Below are 18,385 nucleotides of genomic sequence, written 5' to 3'. Positions count from 1 at the left end.
TCCAAGCCACACTCGACACTAGTCCCTGCTCAGGGAGAGTCCTTAACAGAGCATGTGGCTGATGCAGAGAACAAGTCCTGCCACCATGGCATGGGGTCAGTCCAGAGGAAGTTTCCATGCCCTTGCAGATGGAGCAGAACACATAGATGATGAAGAGATGGGAGCATGGGTGACTGGATCCTCTGTGCTAGGGGACCTCTGAGGACAGGCTAGAGGAGACTACTCACCAGGAAAGTCTCTGAAGCATTGATGCTGCTGAGCAAGAGGAGAGCAGATGGGAAATGCTCTCATGGGCCCATCCAGGCTGATCTCTGGTGGTCTCATAGTCCCACAGTAGGCATCTGACTGGAAGAGGTACAACAGTGCAGGACGCACATGGACTCTGGGTTGCCCTAAAAAGAGGATGAACCACCTACCCTTCTCCCACCATGTTCCCCCACATGGTGCTGTTCAGCTGCAATTGCTTGGTGATAGTAAAGGTAACTCTATATTTCTCTTTGAATTGTATAAAACTGATGCTTAACATTTGTCCCAGCCCAGATTTCAATACCTGTCAGGGAGGCTTGCTCTACCTTTTCCATCCCTCATATCACCCTGCCCTCCCATCCCGTGCCCTCTTGCTCCGGGTCCTCCTGCATGTGCACCCCTGGGGACGTGCAAGCGAGAAGACACTGGCAGCCATGCAGCACCCTCTCTGCACCACCCTAGAGGAGGTGCTGCTGTTTGTTATAACGAAATGTGTCACAAAAGGGAGGCTGGAGAAGAAAGAGGAGAGAGAACAGGTAGCTGGGCAGCAGCGCTGCGGCTGTGCAGGGGGGCTGCCATCTGCAGCCTCCAGGCAGGCTCTTTTTGCCTCATTCGCCTGCAGAAAGCTTCAGAATAACCGTGAGCATCCTGCCACAGCTGGAAGCCTCCAGCAGCAGCACTGTGTAGTTCCTCTGCTCCAGCTTTGAAGTGCAGAGACCTAGTTTGCAGACTGAAGCCAAGAGAGTGACACTTGGATCCTTGCAAGGCTCATGCAGGAGCTGTTTTGGCACAGGATCTGCTGATCCTGCTCTGGCACAGCGATCGCCACCCCTGCTCTAGCCTTATCTCCCTCCTTTCCCAGCCCAGGCATTGCAGCACTAGTCTCTGTTACACCTCTCCTGGCAGGACCTGTCTCAAAGACCTTCTGTGTTTCACAAGCAGGGGAGCTGAGAGCCAGCTGCTGAGCAAAAGCAAACTCATCCATGAAGTTGGAGTGGCTGCCATTCCTGGACTGTCCCCTACTTCCTAGGAGGCCAGTTAGGGTAGGGAAAGCTCCCAGCCCCTCACCGAGGGCTCTCAGCTCAGCTGTGTGCTCTGCAGAGGTGCCTGACTGTGCCGTACAGAAATACCTTTAACTGACATCCCTTGGGGAGTGAGAGAGGAGAGCAGTTCAGATGGTTCAGTGGCCTGGCAACCTGCATCCTCATTTAGCCATCAAGGTTAATTGGTTGCAGGTCCTATGGCTCTTCCAGGAGGCTTGGCACCCTGTTGACATGAGCTGGCTGTCAGACTGGCTGTCCCTGGAATAAAACCAGCCATAGTTTTGGAGCATCAACCAAGGACTAGGAGGGTTCCCCATGCCTAGTTTTTCTCCACATCAAAGCATCTCCTTGGCAGGAGATGCTCAGGGACAGCCCTCAGGATTCCCTGCTCTTGGCCATGCACAGGAACCTGCCTGGGACTCACAACCTGGAGCATCCTGGTCAGGAAAGTCTTCCACTTTCTCATCTGCGTGTGGTTCAGCTCTCAAGTGAGGCTGCACGGGGAAGCTCCTTGGCAACCCCATCCCTCCACAGTGCCAGCAAGACCTTTGGCCCTGCTGGTTCTGCCACTTCCCATGGAGGGGAATGAGCCAGGTCGGGATCCGGCAGGACACGGTGAGTGAGGTCAATCTGATAGCAAAAATGTGGCTGCACTGGGAGAGACTGGAGAAGCTGCTTCTGCTGCTCTTACCCAAAAGGAGAGCTTTTTAAACTCCTGTGGTCCGGACAATGCCTTATTCTGCTCTGACAATTAGCATCTATTTAGGAATGGGAGCCTAATGACTCAGAAGACATCCTCTCGCACAGGTCACAAGACAATCTTTCCCTTGAAAGCGATAAGAGCAAGCTGGGGGACAGCGCTGAAGAGCAGGTTTTGAGGAGGGCTTTGGCATGCCTAGCCCTGCTCCTCTAAGGGCAGGCTGCCATCAGCTTTTCTGTGAAGCAGATCTGCAGTGTCACACTGGAGAGCGCTCGGTCACGCTTGGAGTGATTAGGCAATGGCAGCGATAGGCAGGTTGCACAGAGAGCAGAGGAATACTCCAGAGAATATGTTCATATAGGTAGGAGCTCATGGTTAGGAAGCTTTGAGAGGAGGTCATGAGGAAAACAGCTATCTCATGCCTACATGAGCAATTAGAGCAGAGGCTGCACTGACTTCACAGAACACTGTAGTTACTGCTAATCAAATCGAGCTGCATCGGCTCTCACTGGAATAACTGCCCATGGGAATTCAGAGCATGTCTGAGTGCTCAGCTCATTAAGTGTGCAGGCTGCAGGCTGGCACCAGCCGGGCGTTCAGAGCATCTGCTTTTGCAGAGACTCCCCCATGCACAGCCAGCCTTCACCTTTTGGGATGTCAATGGCACTCTCTGGCTGCTGGGATCCTGGGGTCTGCCCCAAAAGTCTTATTTCAACAGAAATGAGAAAGGTTGCTTTTAATGTGGATTTTGGTGGGACCACAGATGTGCGTGGAGGGAGGCACGTGGTTGCGTGTTCCTGGATTCAGGCCACCGGATGACAGTGAGATCACACTTGTCACAGATGTGTCGCTGGTCTAGATAAGCAGTGAGCATGTCGATCGTTGCGAAACCTGTCACGGAGAAGGGCAGTTAAGCAGCTGACTGTGCAGATTTGTCTATGAAACTGAGCAATGAGGACGCCGACACTAGTAAGACTAATTGGCTGGATTGATTAGAAATAGGAAATAGTACATCTAAGAGATTTGTACTACTCCACCGTACAGTTTCCAGCGATCGTTGGAATAGCTGTGTGAGTGACAGAGTATGTTTAATGCACATTAAGTGTGTGAGTGTACTGTGGAGTCGACTCATAAGTACACAGTGCAATGCAGTGGAAAAGAAGCTGCATGCAACAAGTCAGAACTTTTAGTCTTTGGCCTCCTAGCCACAGGTCAGCTGGGCTTTCCAGGTTGTACCCTGACCAGCAACCCAATACCTGGGTGGCAGTTCTGTAATTGGGCTGAGTTTGTAGGTAATGAGGTGAAAGCCTCTGGCTCATGGGAGATGCAGAGCCTGGAGGACCGAAAAACCTGTCCTCGGTATTTAAGGAGCAGAAATCAATACTGTTTTTCTTCTTCCTCTATCTGGATCCGGATGATTATCTGTGGCATGTTCTGCACAGTCTTTTAAGCAAGGATCGTGGCCTCTAAAATAGGCCTCAGAGTAAAAAACTGTCCCTGGAGAGCAACTCAGCCTCCTGATCCAGGTCTCTGCTTTGCCAAGTGAATCCCCGTTTGCTTTCAGCAGGCTCCAGCCCAGCTGCCAGTCTTCTTCTGCAGCTATTTGCTCCTGGGAGACAGCTCTGTGGGGCTCTGAAGCAGCTCAGGCACTGACTGCCAATAGCCCCATTTTGTGTATTGGTTTTGACTTTGCTGGCAACTGGTAGATACGCAGGGCTCTTAACCTGTGCTCAGGTTCACATCCTTCTGTAAACATGAGTCCAAAACTACATTTGCATCAAGGAGATTAATTGAGGCTAAATGAGAATACCCTCACTAATGAGAGGTGAACTGCTGCTGCTGGAGGGCACCTTTCCTCCAGATGGGAATTGCCTTTGAGCAAGTGGTGGTTTTCTGGGCTGTATTATCTACTTGGAAGAAAATGCCGGCTAACGGATGGAGCTTCTGATGGTGAGGGCACTAGCCTGAAAGCAGGAGGTCTGGTTTTGCCACTGAGGCACTTAGGGCCCCATAAAACCCTGCAGTTCTCTATGTTAACCCATCCCTTCTGGCTGTGTGCTCCCTGGGAGCAAGCCTCTTTCCTCAAGTCCATATTTATAATTCCAGAAGACACAGTGCTGATCTGCATGGGGTGAGAGTGCCCGTGGGCTCACAGCCAGTGGAAATGCATACAGAATCCCAAACAGCTTTACTGGGAGACCAACAGCGCTGATCCCCCATCCCAGCTCCCCAGCAGGGACTTGTCCTGGTTCCCCACATGGGACGGAGCTACCCCTGGGTGGGTCAGCTCCCGTGCCATGGCCGGAGGGGGGAAATGGGAAGACTTCTGGAGATCTCCAGAAGTCCTCTGGCAGCCATGGTCTGGTGTCAAGCCAGGCTGGAGACCCTGGCTGTAGGTGACTGCTGCCACAGCCCTTTCTGCAAGAGGTGATGTGTGGCTGGAAGCACATGGCACACATGGAAGGTGACTTTCCTCCAGAAAAATCCCTCAGAGGAGGTGACTGGACACCCTCTTAGGGGATGTATTTTAGTCAGAGGCCAGCCTTTGGGCTTGAGGCAGAGTGTCCTTATGGGATTATCTACCTTGTGCCACACAGGAGATCAGACCAGACGATTGAATGGTTTCTTCTGCCTTTACCATCAATGAATCAATAAAAGACACAATTGAAGTATTTTTGCAGAGGATGTATGACACTAGTTCCATAGCAAGAGAATAGCTCAAAGCAACTTCCAAAATAGGCTTTGTGTTATCAAAAGCAAGAAACTTTTGAATTAAAAGATGATTCAAGCACTGGGAAGTATGTCAGTACGGATGGCTCACCATCCTCACCCATTTGCAGCAAGCACTGTGGTGCAGCTTATATGTGAAAGGCAGTTTCTCTGGAGCGGTGTATCAGTCTCCTTCATCTTTCTCATCCAACTTGGTAGTCAGTCCCTGAATCACACAATGGCTCGGAGCTTCATCCGATGGCTGACCATGACTCATAGGCCTTAGAAAGTGCTAACATCTGCTGCTACCTGCTAGAGTCATGAGATCAGCTGCATGATCCCAACTAGACCCTACGCTTGTTCCTCTAGATTATTGTTATAATTAGTCCTACTGAAATAGTCCCAGCAGAGCTGCTGGCACACTGCAAATGGTTAGAAGTCTTTGCTCCCATGTGCTTTCCTAGCAGTAAGCAAGGTGCTGAGGAAAAAAACCCAGCCCATGAGAAGCTTGAAAAATATTTGCCTGTGGACTTCCCAGTTTCTTATGGGCTTTACCGCCCACTGATGGCAGGGTTAAAAGTGCGAGTGAGCACTTACATTCATCCATGGGCTTTGCGAAAATGGGAAATTAAACCTTAAATTTAAAGGACTGTTATGCTTGCCTTTAGTAGGAAGCCCTGAAAAACTCTTGCACAGATTTCTTTCTGTATCGCCAAGTCATGTTGCGCCTGATGCTCCCAGTGCCTCCTGCAGAGCTTTTGCATGAATCAACATCCGGGCCATAAGTCATGCGAGATGTAACTAAAATATACCCAGGATATGTATCCTGGGCGATAAAGCTTTTCTCCAAGCATGTGTCTCTGAAGGAACTGCCTGTCACGACAGTGCTGGCTTCCTGCACTGGGGACCTGAGCGTGAGCCCGCAGGTCCCCGCTGCAGGTAGGAGAGCTGCGCTGGGGTGTCTGCAGTGACAATATCCCCTCCTCACCCTGTCTCCCCAAAATGCCACATTCAGCCCTTCAGGGTCCTGACTGTACCCCGGTGGGCTCCAAAGCAACATTACCACCAGAAATGCACTCCTTCCTCCCAGACAGCTTTGCTTTTCTGCTTGCCGTTTCTCTGCTCTCTGAGCAGTGTTCCCTAAGGATATATAACTGAGTTTTATAATGAAGCACCTCTCACCCAGCACATATTAAATAAATTTCAGTTGCCCTTTATTACACAATAATGATAGTAAGATTTAATTACCTCTGCACCCAATGGGGACATGAATTTTAACCAATATGACTAAATCTTCCCAGTAGTGTAATTGGTGTTGTCTGCAGTTGAGGGCCATTTCCAGTGCATCAGTGGGTGGTGACAGAAAAATCCTTCCTGAGGAGCGTGGATCCCAAACTGAGACCATGGGTGGACTAAGAGACCAAGACAGGTAGGGAGTAGCTGATCCGAGGAATCCAATTAAACAATGATGTTTAGCAGAGTTTCTGATCCGTGTCAGAGGCTAAAGATGCAGGAAAACGTGCGAAAATCCAGGCACTCACAGGCTGGAGTCTGTGTGGGCTGTGCCCTAGGACTATGCTGCTCTCTTCACATGTACTGTCTTTTTCCACAATTTCAAATAATATTTATTTTCAGGGTAAAGAAAACAGAGAAAATACATTCTTTGAGTGACTCTGTTTCCAGGGCTCTCTGACACGTCTGTTTTGATTTGCGCTGAAAACTGTGTCACCCAGATACATCCCAGGCACCAACAGTTCATGCTGTGCTTTTTACAGAGCAAAGAGAAATGAGTTCTCCAAGAGCAGAGGAAGTGGGGACAGCAGAGCCGGGATGAGTAACCCTCACCCAAGCCCTTCTCCAGCAGCCATGGTCCTGCCCTGGCCATTCCCTCTGGGTGTTACTGCAACTGAAAGGAACATTAAGGGCTGGGGCAGAATTTGGGACTCTGTACTGGAGAGCAGAAGGTCACGAATCACCTCTCGCCCTTTGGAGGGGCTCAGTTTAAGCATTTGCTGCCCAGAGCACCCCTACAGTTTTGCAGGTACTAGTGCAACAAAGCAGTGGTGTAAGATTTGTTCCAAATCTTTCAGATGCTGGCGGTTTGGTCCTGCTCACCAAAATACGATGCAAACAGGTTCAGTTCAGCTATCCTCACACCCAGCCCTTGTGTTTGCCCTGTTTTGGCGTCCTCCTTCCACCACCCTCCTCCTCCATCCTGCCTTGCTGCAGCCTTGATCTCCTTTGTCCACATTTCTCCCTGCGCGTTGTTTCCAGGGGCTCCTTGCCCCTTTCTTTTGCCTCCGATTTTGCCAAGCGCTGTGGGATGACACAGGGCCGTGAGCTGGCCAGTTCCCTGCAGGGCTCCCGGGGACCTGAAACTCTGCAGCACCCTTGGGGTGCCTGTCCCAGCCTTCATCCTTTGATGTGTTTGTGTGTCAGCGCTTGCAGGTCATGCTTGGTTGCTGTTCTTCACCAGACTCCCACTCCAGATCCTCAAAGGATTTCCCAGAAAGGTAAAATCGGCTCATTGTATCAGTAAACAAAAGGACAAGGCTGAGAGGACAGCGTTGGCAGGCTTGTGTCTTATTTTCGCTTTCACGCTTCGTGTGATGGGGGTGCTGGGCTGTAGGCAGGATGCCTCCCAGGCTCATGGGTCTCCTGCCTGGAAACAAGCCTGGCCTTTGGCTTTTTCTGCTCATGCAACTTTTCCTCTGAGCTAGTCCTGAAAGGAGTCAGTGAGGATATTTCAAAGCCTGTGCTGAGGTTTGCAACTTGTGATTCAAGCCTTTCCATTTCATGCCAAATTTCATGTCTTCATTTTCCAGACACTGTTCCTGGAAAAAGTCAATTGCCCCTCTTGTTTTCTCTCCCAGGTCTTTTGCTCGCTTTTCAAAACTGAATGATAAAGAATTAGCCAATCTGGCAATTGCGGCCATGAAGTGCTGGCAAAGATACCTTGTAAATCACATGCTGCCATTTATTTTCTCTGTTTGTATTTTGGGATGCATAACATATTCTGGGTGCCCAACAGTGACCATAAGGTCCTTCCAGTGGTGCACTGGCACCCATCACCCCTCTGAAACATCCCTAAGTGACTTTTGTGGCAGGAACCATGGGGTGCGGGGATTTCATCCTTGTCTATTTATGAGGCATTGATTTATGCTGGGTTTCAAGCAGGGCAGCATTGGGGTGTGTGGGGGATATCTGCAGAAGGATCTACTGATTCAGTGCATGGCTTTCAAAAGCTATCGTTTTTGGGAAGCAGTAGAAAATATCCATGTGTCGCAAGCAGAGATGACCCACAAAGCCCAGCTGCCACATCAAATACTCCCAGTGCACGTTCACTCCAGATCTGCTCTTGGGGGTCAGCACAGCCCAGGTACGCTGATCACAAACCAGCTGTTGCTTCTGTTCCTGAATGCTCAGCTGTTGCTTTTCTGGTGACTACATCTGTCTCTCTGTGTTTTTCTCCCTGCAGTCCTCACTGCTTGGCCCTCCTGCCACCCCTACGCCTCCACAGCACCAAGTCTGTGCATGTGTGCTTAAAACCCCCTAATGTATTAAAACAAGGGCAATGCCCCATAATTTCCTCTCCCTGCAACTGCTGGGTAATTACACGCAAACCTCTGAAGCAATTCCAAAATTAACGAGATAACAGCCACCCCACAGATTATAATAACAACCTTTTAGGTTGGGGAAGAGCTTATTCCTGGCTAATTACTGTAGTACTGATTAGATGGACACTTGTGGTAGTCTGGCTAATTGTGGGCTCGGCTCTACAGCAGGATGACCTGTCACCAGGCAACATTTCTCCATCTGCTCCCCATGGCCTCGTCCCCTCTCTGTCCCACCCTGCTCGGTTCTTTTTGTGAGCGAGGGCAAGTAGGAATCTGGCCATGGAAGTACAAAGAGACGTGCCTAACAGCGTCCACAGGCTCCTGGGGTCCAAACTTTTTACAAAGTGAGCATAGCACAGTCACTGAAGTCTGCATCTGCTGTAACGCAGCAAGCCCCATGGAGAGGACTCCCCTGTGGCAGCAGGACCCATGACACTAGGGACACCCGTGGCCCTGCCTGCTCTCCTGCAGCGGTGACATTCGTGGCTGTTGGTCTGCAGTGTTACAGGGATTAAGTTTTCCAGATGTTCTTGGCGTGTGTTTCTGACCCATGATGGGGAATTACACCCTCGGCACTAAAGCTGCTCAACTGGAGAGGTCCAGCTGGTCCTTTATCTCACTATGTGATGCAGGCACAGGATGAGGATGGTCTGGAAGAAACACAAAGCAGGAGATCGGGGGAGGAAAAGAAGGAAGGAAAAAACATAGATGAACAGCAGGTAGAAACCTCTAAGCTGAGCAGGGTGCAGTGGGCTGAGGAAGAACCCCAAGGAGAACAAGCCTGCTAGCAGGGAAATGCTTATTTTGGGGGGATGCAGCATCACTGGGGAAATACCTGCACTTCCCCCGGCAGCAGGAGGAGCTACTCCTTCCAGGCTGTTTTGCAAAGGGCCTGACTGTCCTTTAAAGAGCCAAGATCCCAAGTACAGCAACATGAAGGTCAGACCAGGAGAATCAGGAGGAACTTAAGAGCCCACTGCCACTGCCCTCCGTGCTGGTGCCAGCAAAGGCCAGGAAAGGATTTGGGGGCTAAAAAGCTCTTTACAGATCTACTAAGTATTTGGGAGGGGGTTTTAATGTACAAGTCTTTCCTCAGTGAAATCATTCCTAGCTGAAAATGACATTTACTGCTCTGGCAGCTCCATCTCCTCAAGCACTTGGGTAGCTAGAAAGGCAAGATGAGCAGCACGAGCCTGTTCAGAGTCCTGCAGCAGGAGGAGATGCACAGCTTTGCTCCCTGCTCTGGCATTCCCTCCAGCCACTGCTCTTCTAAGGCAGCCGTGCTGGCTGCAATCCTTGGTCTCTGTGGCTTGGGGTGGGAACAGGCATTTCGATGTTTGGCTGCAGTAGGAGAATACAGACCATTTTATTTACCTGTAGGAAATTTCTCATTTATTTATCTTGTAGGAAAGGCCAGTCCTGACTCACACAGGGCTGATGGAGGATTTGTGTTCACCCTGGCTCTGCACAGGCCTTCTAGATAAATTGCTTGTTCATTGTGCCCAGAGTCACACTGTGGAATGATGGTATCGGGGCTCGGTTCATCTATAGTATTAGCTTAGACTGGAACCTCTTCGGGACAAGGCTTTCTGCAAGTCACTGAGCCAAAGAAAGCATCAAGCCTGAAGATTGGCAGAGGAAGGAAGTCAAGCAAAAATAAACCCCCAGAGGCTCCTCGGTTAGAGGCTTCTTAATCTGAAGGACTAAAGCACTGAGGGCTGGTATAGATACTGCAGGAGGTAAAGGAATAAGGAAATATGGAGCCAAGAAGAGGCATCTTTTTCTCCTTCCTCCTGGTGGAGATTTCTGGATTTCCCAGTGGGATAAGTCCACTCTTGTGGGGGTCACTTGTTGTCTAAGGACTCCTGTCCCGCTCCCCAGTTCCTGTGTGGCCCTAAGGCTGACCACTGCAATTTTAAAGCTTGGCTGACCTGCCAAGCATATTTATGTAAGGGAATGTAAAGTCCTGATGTTACTGTGCTGTCCTACTTCCATGTTGTTTGCACACTTCCATAACAAGGGCACTGGGTTTCCTCCGAGCTCCCTCCTTTTGACCCTGTTCATGTGAAGGCATTTTGAAGCTGGCTGCTCCTTTTCCAGGTGGGTTTCCCGCAGCTCAGTGGCACATTTGGCTGATACTTGCTTATGATGATGAGGAGCATTCACAGAGTTGTGAAACTGTAGTTTGTGGGAAATTGGGATGTGCTATATCCAAATGGAGCTGCAATGGCTGGACACTGTCTTCAGGGTCCCACATCTCTGGAATCAGCCCATTTCTCCAATAAGGAGATTGAACTGGCCCCAAGTCAGTCAAAACCCAGCTGTGCATGACTTTCTTCTCTTTTCCACCCTCAAGGGTGTATTGAGGGCTGGTGACCAAGGTCTCCAAGGGCCCCACTCTGGACAGTGGTTCTCAGAGGGGATTTAATGCCCAGTGGGAGTCTGCTCATCTCAGTAACCTCACTGAAGCCCTAGAAACTACCCAATGGACTTACTGGCCTCAAGTGCTTACAGGAACTCAGACAAGGAGCCTTACCAAACTGTAAAACATTTATGGTTTGAGGTTCAGTAAAACTGAGCAAACTTTTTAAAGCTGCTACTTCCAGTTGAAAAATGGCTGTTCAGCAGTAGCCCATGAGAAGCTACTCCTGCTTTAAATTGTTTGCCACTCTCTTCGTGTCTGTTCTTATGGAAATGTGTATCAGAATGCTTTCTGAGCAAGCAGCATGTTCAGTAAATATTCTGAAAATTCATGGTAAACTATAATGATATTTTTGTTACAAATATCATCAGCTATCTTTGTGGAGTTTAAAAACCTACAGCAAAGTTGGTGTTCCAGTGTTGTGGTTTAACCCCAGCCAGCAATTAAGCACCACACAGCTGCTTGCTCACTCCCCTGCCCTGCAGTGGGATGGGGAGAGAATCAGGAAAAAAGAAGTAAAACTCGTGGGTTGAGATAAAGATAGTTTAATAGGACAGGAAAGGAAGGGGAAACAATAACAATAGCAATTACAATAACAATGGAATGTACAGAACAAGTGATGCACAATACAATTGCTCACCACCCACTGACCGATGCCCAGCCAGTCCCTGAGCCATGGTGTCCCCTGGCCAGCTCCCCCCAGTTTATATACTGGGCGTGATATAATACAGTATGGAATGCCCCTTTGGCTCGTTTGGGTCAGCTGTCCTGGCTGTGTCCCCTCCCAGTTTCTTGTGCCCCCCCAGCCTCCACTAACAGGGCAGTATGAGAAACTGAAAAGTCCTTGACTTAGTATAAACACTGCTTAGCAACAACTAAAACATCAGTGTGTTATCAACATTCTTCTCATCCTAAATCCAAAACACAGCACTATATCAGCTGCTAGGAAGAAAATTAACGTTATTCCAGCCAAAACCAGGACATCCAGTTTTCCCATAACTTAATGTTCTCCATATTCATTAGTCAGTGCCAGAGATGAAAGTCAAAGAGCAAGTGATGGCAGTAAGCTGCTTTTTGGGTTGTCTTGCACAACTGTTTTATTATTGTCACTTGTTCAGAAGTCCATGCTGGAAGGACATGCACCAGAGGTGGGTCAGGGCCGTGAGTGCACCGACGGGCTGTCATCACCCTGACCGGCCTGTAACCATCTCTCTGCAATCCCTTTTGCATCTCTACCCTCTGCCCCAGGGGTTTAGCTGCCACCCCATCACCACACTCCTCTCTGCATATGTCAGACAGAGAGAGTCTCCCAGGAGTCCTTGTAGAGAAACCCCCAGCCGTCTGCAGACAACCTCAGCTGGTGGCAGCTGAAGGCACCTCCTGAAATCACAGCGTGTGATAATCGTACCACGCTGGTGTAGCGTGCTCTGCATTACCCTGTCCGTCTGCGTGGCCCCCAAAGACAGGGCACCCTGCCTGGGAGTGTCTGCAGCTTGGAGCTGTTTTCTTCTGAAGAGAAGGAGAGTTTAAAAGAGTTTAAGAACAGCAGCAGCTTCCCAGAGTGCTCTTGGGCATGCTTCAGTGTTGTTAGGGACACCTGACCTCCAAAAATCACGCTGAAGGTTTTTCTTAGGACATTTGTGCATGTGTTTGGAAAGCGCAGGACACTTAAGTGGCTGAAATCACACCCCTCCGTGCCGTGGGGGGGCCATCGGCATACCCCAAATTACAGAAGGTCATGGTAGAGCAGGCAGACCCCTTGGGGGTCTCCATTGGGTGCCATGGGCTGCCACCATCAAGTATATCTGCATGCCGATACTTTCAGTGGAAACTTAATTTTGTTATTTTGGTGGAATCACCCACTTTGCATGGAAAAGAAGCCTTGGAAATAGGTCTGTGTCTATCTGTGTGTCTGTTTCCTCATCATCCTCATGCAATCCTCTCCAAGCTAGCTGCATGAGGGACTCCAGTCATGTGCACAGAGAAAGCAAGTCCTTTCTGGTGGATCTACAAACGGCACTCCAGAAGGGAAAATAATTGCAACAGAGTGCCTGAACTTCACTGTTTCTGTGCAGTGCAACAGCATCTTTCTGAACCAGCTGATCAAAATTTTTTGCTCAGAAGAGCAAAAAATTCTCCCTTAGCATTTCCAGTGTCATGGAAAATCAGTGAAGATAGAAAAAGGTGAATGCTGTGAGTGGATTTTTCCCTATGAAGGCCTGTCCTCTGCTTTGGGGAAGAAACCACTCTTGAATCGGGTCACCTGGTGTGTTGGGGGTCCCAGAGCTGTTCTGGCCCCTCTCTGGCTCCCCCATGAAGGTTACACTGCTCTATCACATCCCATCTGCTCACGTCCTGTCCTGTGTGCATTCCTTACTGTGATGTGGTCCCACCTGTGGGATCAGCTTCTTGAATCTTGGGGGGTTTAATGCAATTCCCTGAGACTCTCACAGCCATTGCAAAGTCTTGTGTCACCGGTGGGCAGAGGTGCCAGTTTCCTTGGTTTCTGCTCTGTGCCTTGAATGGCACAAGGAGAAAGTCTATGTGTGACCATTTATTCCTAGTGATCCATAGCCTCTCTCAGCAGGAGAGTAACTGCCAGCTGCTAATTAAATATCAAACCTGAGATGCAGAGCGTGCACAGTGCTAAGCTCTGCATCTTATTCTTTTGGGTGGCATTGTACTTGTGGAGTGTTTCATTCAGACACAAAATTAAGCCCTGTGGAATGAAAGCTTCCTTTAATAGCTTCCTGAAGGGCTGGTGGTGTTGACACTTTGTCCTTGCATCCATCAGCATTGAGTGGCGGAGGGAGAATTTCCATCTCTTTGTAGAATCTGGTACTTTTGGTGTGGTCTCTCTGTCTCATGGGAATGGGAGCAAAACCAGGTAGAAAGTGCATTCAGACACTGCTGCAGAGGAGCAAATTTCCCTGGATGTGCAGGGAAGGTGTTTTGTACCTGAACATCCACTGGAGACTCGGCAATCAAACCCACAAGGCTCCATAGTCCTTTGGACCCACGAGGTTCTTCGTGCATCAGGAAGGAGCTTTTCCCAGGCTGCTTTGGACAGCAGTGTTCAATGCACCAAGTTCTCAGTCCTGCCAGTCCAAAAGGTTTGCAACTGAAGGGCTGCAGTGAGAGGTTTCCTCTCTCTGTTGGACACAGTCACTTGCATTAATTGAGCTCCCTGTAAAGGAAAAGCAAAGGCCTGCTACAGACCCAGACAGCATGAACAAACTCATTCCTGGCCTTATTCTGGTCTGAACACAGGAGCCCAGCTGTATGTGGACTCTGAGCAATGGTACCACAGCAGCCCTGCAGCTCTGGGGGTAGACCCAACACCTGGTAAGCAGTGAGATTGCATCAGAGCTCTTTAAACATTACAGTTTTGTCTTGTTTAGGTCAGGAATGAGCTCTGCATGTGTGTATATCTGCAAACACAGGGCATTGCACCAGGTACAATGCCTCCAGATTTGACTCCAGGACATGATGGTGTCCCTCGCCTCCGCTCCCACTCTGGTCTTGCTCATGGTCCTGGTTATCTTGCTTATAATGGAGTTTTCCCAATTTCCCCATCCAAATCACGAGCTTCTGCTACCTACACGCACTGTTTGTACTCCAGTTGTCGTTACAGGAGCGGTGCTTGCAGCCCACTGTGCCTGCATGGACACTGCATGCTCTTTGGAGAGCAGTTACATGGTCCCATCCCACTTAGCCTTCTCCTGGGGATTAGATGCTGCTGCTGCTTCTCTGATTCACCGGAGCCCTCTGGACTTTCCCTGGTACAATGGGGAGCAGTGTTTTGCCTGAGGTCTTATTTTCATTGCATCAGCTTAATAAAAGGCAGAACCCACTTCTTTTATGTGAAGGGCTGAAATCTGATTGATCCTTTGCTGCCTGACTCTCAGGGTAAGGCTGTGTGATTGTCTGGCTTTTCATTATGTTATCTCTCTAGATTTTATTTCTCATTCTAGCAAGAATCTTTAAATTATACTCTTTGGACAATAAATGCCAGCAGAAACGTGTCCTCTTTTCACAAATTTTAATGCTCCTCCTAAGCCTAGATGGAGCTCATTTTGGAGCACTTTTTCATGGGATTTTATCCCTGTTTTTTAAAGTTCCCTCTTTTCCCTGTCATTTTTGGGGGTGATCCCTCCCAAGCAAACATGCAGCATTATTTCAAAAGCTTAATCCAAATCCTTGGCAAGGACATGTTCACCATTTACTTTGCTCTCTTAGCTCCACAGTTATCTTTTCACTCTGCCATCAGCAACACCCTTGCCTTCCCCAGGACCCACAGCAGAGGGTCTGGAGCTGGTGTCTTTCCAGGCAGCTCCCGTTCCCCTGCACAACCTACTGTGTTGTGCCCTGCACAGTAATTGGCATCCTTGAAAAGGAGGTGCTCACCTGGGTATCCCAGGAATACAGACCTGGACAAGGTCCCAGAATGACAAATTGGGATCCAGGAGGTGACACAAGACACCTTAAATCATCCCTTTCTTCAAGGCTCACAAAGATTTTGGCAGGAGGTAGGTTTCCTGCCCTCTTTATTACTCTGCAGCTTTAGTCTGCGGCTTTTTCACATCCTGTGATTGCCACCCCAGATGCTACCATGTCCAGGTGGGGCCAGAGGGCACTTGGACCCCAGTAGCCCAAGGATGAACTTTCCTAATTGCCCCCTGCAGAACCTGGAGGGGTTCAAGCCTGTGGAAAGTGATGAGACTCTCCAGCTTTAGCAGGCATCTCCCACAGCATCACTCTTGGCACATTAGGTCTCCATCCTGCAAAGCAGCAATGCTGGCTTACCCTGCCACGACGTGTATAAGGAGCAGAGGAGGAGCAATGTGGCTGTACTCTCCCATGGTGGAAAGCTGATGTCCTGCCGGGCTGTGGCTGCAATTTCAGGCCAGATTTTGCTCTTCCCCTCTGGAAGAAAAACCTTTGATTTGTGTGCTACACCTTGACTTTAATATCACAGGCTGCAGGCTCGGGTCCTAAACAATGTACCAATGCTCTGCCATGCTGCCATCCTGCACGGCGGAGAGCTGCTCTGTCCTGTGGGAGCACATGCTGAGCCATGGAGTTATTAGCCTGCTACCTCCATCCAGGCAGGGAAAGCCAGAAATAGTCTGTGATTCTGGTCATTTGTTTAGAGAGCTGCATTTTGCTGCAGCTATCCCTGTATCCCCTTCTCCAGCACTCAGGTTTCCTGGGGTGGATGGAGGCCCCATGCTCCCTTCTCGGTGGAAACCACGTCTTCCCCAGGGGTGCTTGATCTACACATTACTCATTTTGCCACTGATTTCTCTTCTTGGAAATAGGGCCTGCACTCTCTGTCCCCATTCTCCCCAGGGTGACACCAGGGATGGGCTGGGCAAGCAAAGCACAGGACCCAGACAGCATCACATCTGACCAGCCTGGGCTGGGGAGGGTTGTTAAAGAAAGACACAAAAGTTTTGCACTTTTTCTCTTTTTTTAAGAGGGGAGGTTCACAATCCCCAGGGGAGTCCTACAGCCGTCACTGTTTTTTTTCTCTGGAAACATTGTCAGCTCCTGTGCAGAAGGGAATGACCTTATTCCCACTGGAAGGGAAGGCTGTGATAGTTTTCAGCCAGATCCGTTCCCAGCTCAGGTTGCTGTCCCAGCCAAGCGAACATGTGTGCTGGAGGGAGGGTGAAGGTGAGATCAGCCCCACATGGGAGGGTGGCAGACATCCATCATTTAGCAGCAGGATGTGGCTACAGCAGCTTAAAGTCCGGGTGGATCCAGACCCGGGAAGCACCAACTGCCCTTCTTAAACAGAGGTTTGTCAGATCTGCTCAGTCCAGAACTGCTGAGCAGCAGCATGGTTATGGTGGATCCTCCCTAACAGTCACCAGATGGTGTTTTTCCTTGGAAGTCCCAAAGCCATTACATTTAATGAAGTGATAATGAGTGTCTGAGACTTGAAAAGCCTTAAGAAGGGGCAGGCTCCTGTGCAGCCTGGCAGGACACAGCATCGAGAGAGGTGACACCCCTTGACGTGCCTGAAGGATTTTCTGTGCTGCTTATTTCTCTTTAGGTGGGATCCAGCCTGACTTCTTGGTGAACACAGGCCAGAGAAGCCCACCCAGATCTCACCCAAGCTGAGGAGAAAGAGCAGACTTTTCTGAGAAGTGCAGGCTTGATTTACAAATGCCAATTAATGGAAAATTTACTGCGCCTGTTGGCAACCAGTCCCAATGGTCAAATCCTCCCATTGTTATAAATTTACTCTCTGTGTTCAGCTTGTTCCTTCAAGCTCCACATTACAGCCATCAGATCTTGTTCTGACTTTTCCTCCTAATTTAAATCATCCTGCTCTTGGAAATCTCTTCCTCAGGAGCATACCTATGATCATCTCTCTTTTTTACCTTCTCTCAGAGTGGCTCAGTTGAAAGATTGAACTGGATGAGTCAGTGGCTTTTCCTGAGCCCAGCACGCTTTAAAAAAAGTCCTTACAGAATTGGTGGCCGGGTGTGCAACAGCATTGCCCTCCCCGACCAGCCCAGTGCTCCAGCCTGTTGCAAGAATCATGAACCACTTGCCATGCTTACTGCATTCCCAGTGCAGCTCTGCTTTCTGCCGCTCGGTCTCTGGCCTGACCATGGGGACAACCCGGATCCCCAGGCGTGGGACTTGGCACGGCTCAGGCTTGGCTTGGCCACGATACGCTGGTGGTGTGCGGCATTTCATTTCCTGCTCTGTGGATTTTACCAGCAATTACCTTTTTTATTATTATGATTCTCTTCCAGATCGATAAGAGATAATGGGCAGCACTGGGCTGAGAAAAGATCCTCAGGAGAAATTCCCCCTTTGAGAGAAGAGAACACAATAAATACGCCAAAGGTTAAATCCACAGAGTGACTTAACAGCCATCCTGGGGACTTGAATTTACTGGTTACTATTCCCGGAGGTCTCAGAGATTTCCTTGCCCAACATTTGCATTTTGTCCCGTGGATGGCAAGTCCTGTAGAGCCTTAGCAGGACCCAGATGCTGCTGAAAGGCCTAATTTGCAGATGTGGTTGTCAGGACTGTCAAACTCAGGATTCCCAGTCCATCTGCCCTTCAGGTCTGGATCCATCTGACATGGTCACAGCACAGCTTGCACCAGAGACTGGGATGTTGGCTCTGTGGTTGTGCCCACATTAGGTCCAACAGGGATAAAGATAGAGCAGAGACTGCTCGGGTAGGACGTGGAGTGCAGGCTGCCTCTTCCCCAGGGAAATGCAGAAACCCCCTGCGGGACACAGCACTGCACACTCAGGGATGCTCCTTCTTGTCTAATGCTCATGAGAAGGAATAAACCAGGCTGAGGTCTCCATGGGAAACAGTAGGAGAAATCCAGATGGAAAATTATGCCTAAATACAGGGCAGACATTGGGGACTTTTCTCATTGCTCGCTGCTGGCAGAGGGAGATCTTCCCACCTCCTGTGGGACGGTCACACATGGCTTCACCAGACACCTAGCTCCCCCACTCCAACATACAGAAAAACCCAGACAGGGACTCCAGTGGGAATTTCACCTCATCTCAGAGAGTTCAGTTTTGCAGAACCCCAAAGCTTTAGACCCAGGAGATGAGCAACACCTCTGTGCCTGGCTGTGGCAATCCTCTGGCAATCTGCCCC

The sequence above is a fragment of the Haliaeetus leucocephalus genome, unplaced genomic scaffold (assembly GCF_000737465.1).
Source record: "Haliaeetus leucocephalus isolate CR32 unplaced genomic scaffold, Haliaeetus_leucocephalus-4.0 Scaffold165, whole genome shotgun sequence".
Taxonomy (NCBI): Eukaryota; Metazoa; Chordata; class Aves; order Accipitriformes; family Accipitridae; genus Haliaeetus; species Haliaeetus leucocephalus.
The sequence above is the reverse complement of the archived record's forward strand: the minus strand, read 5'-3'. Positions refer to the sequence as shown.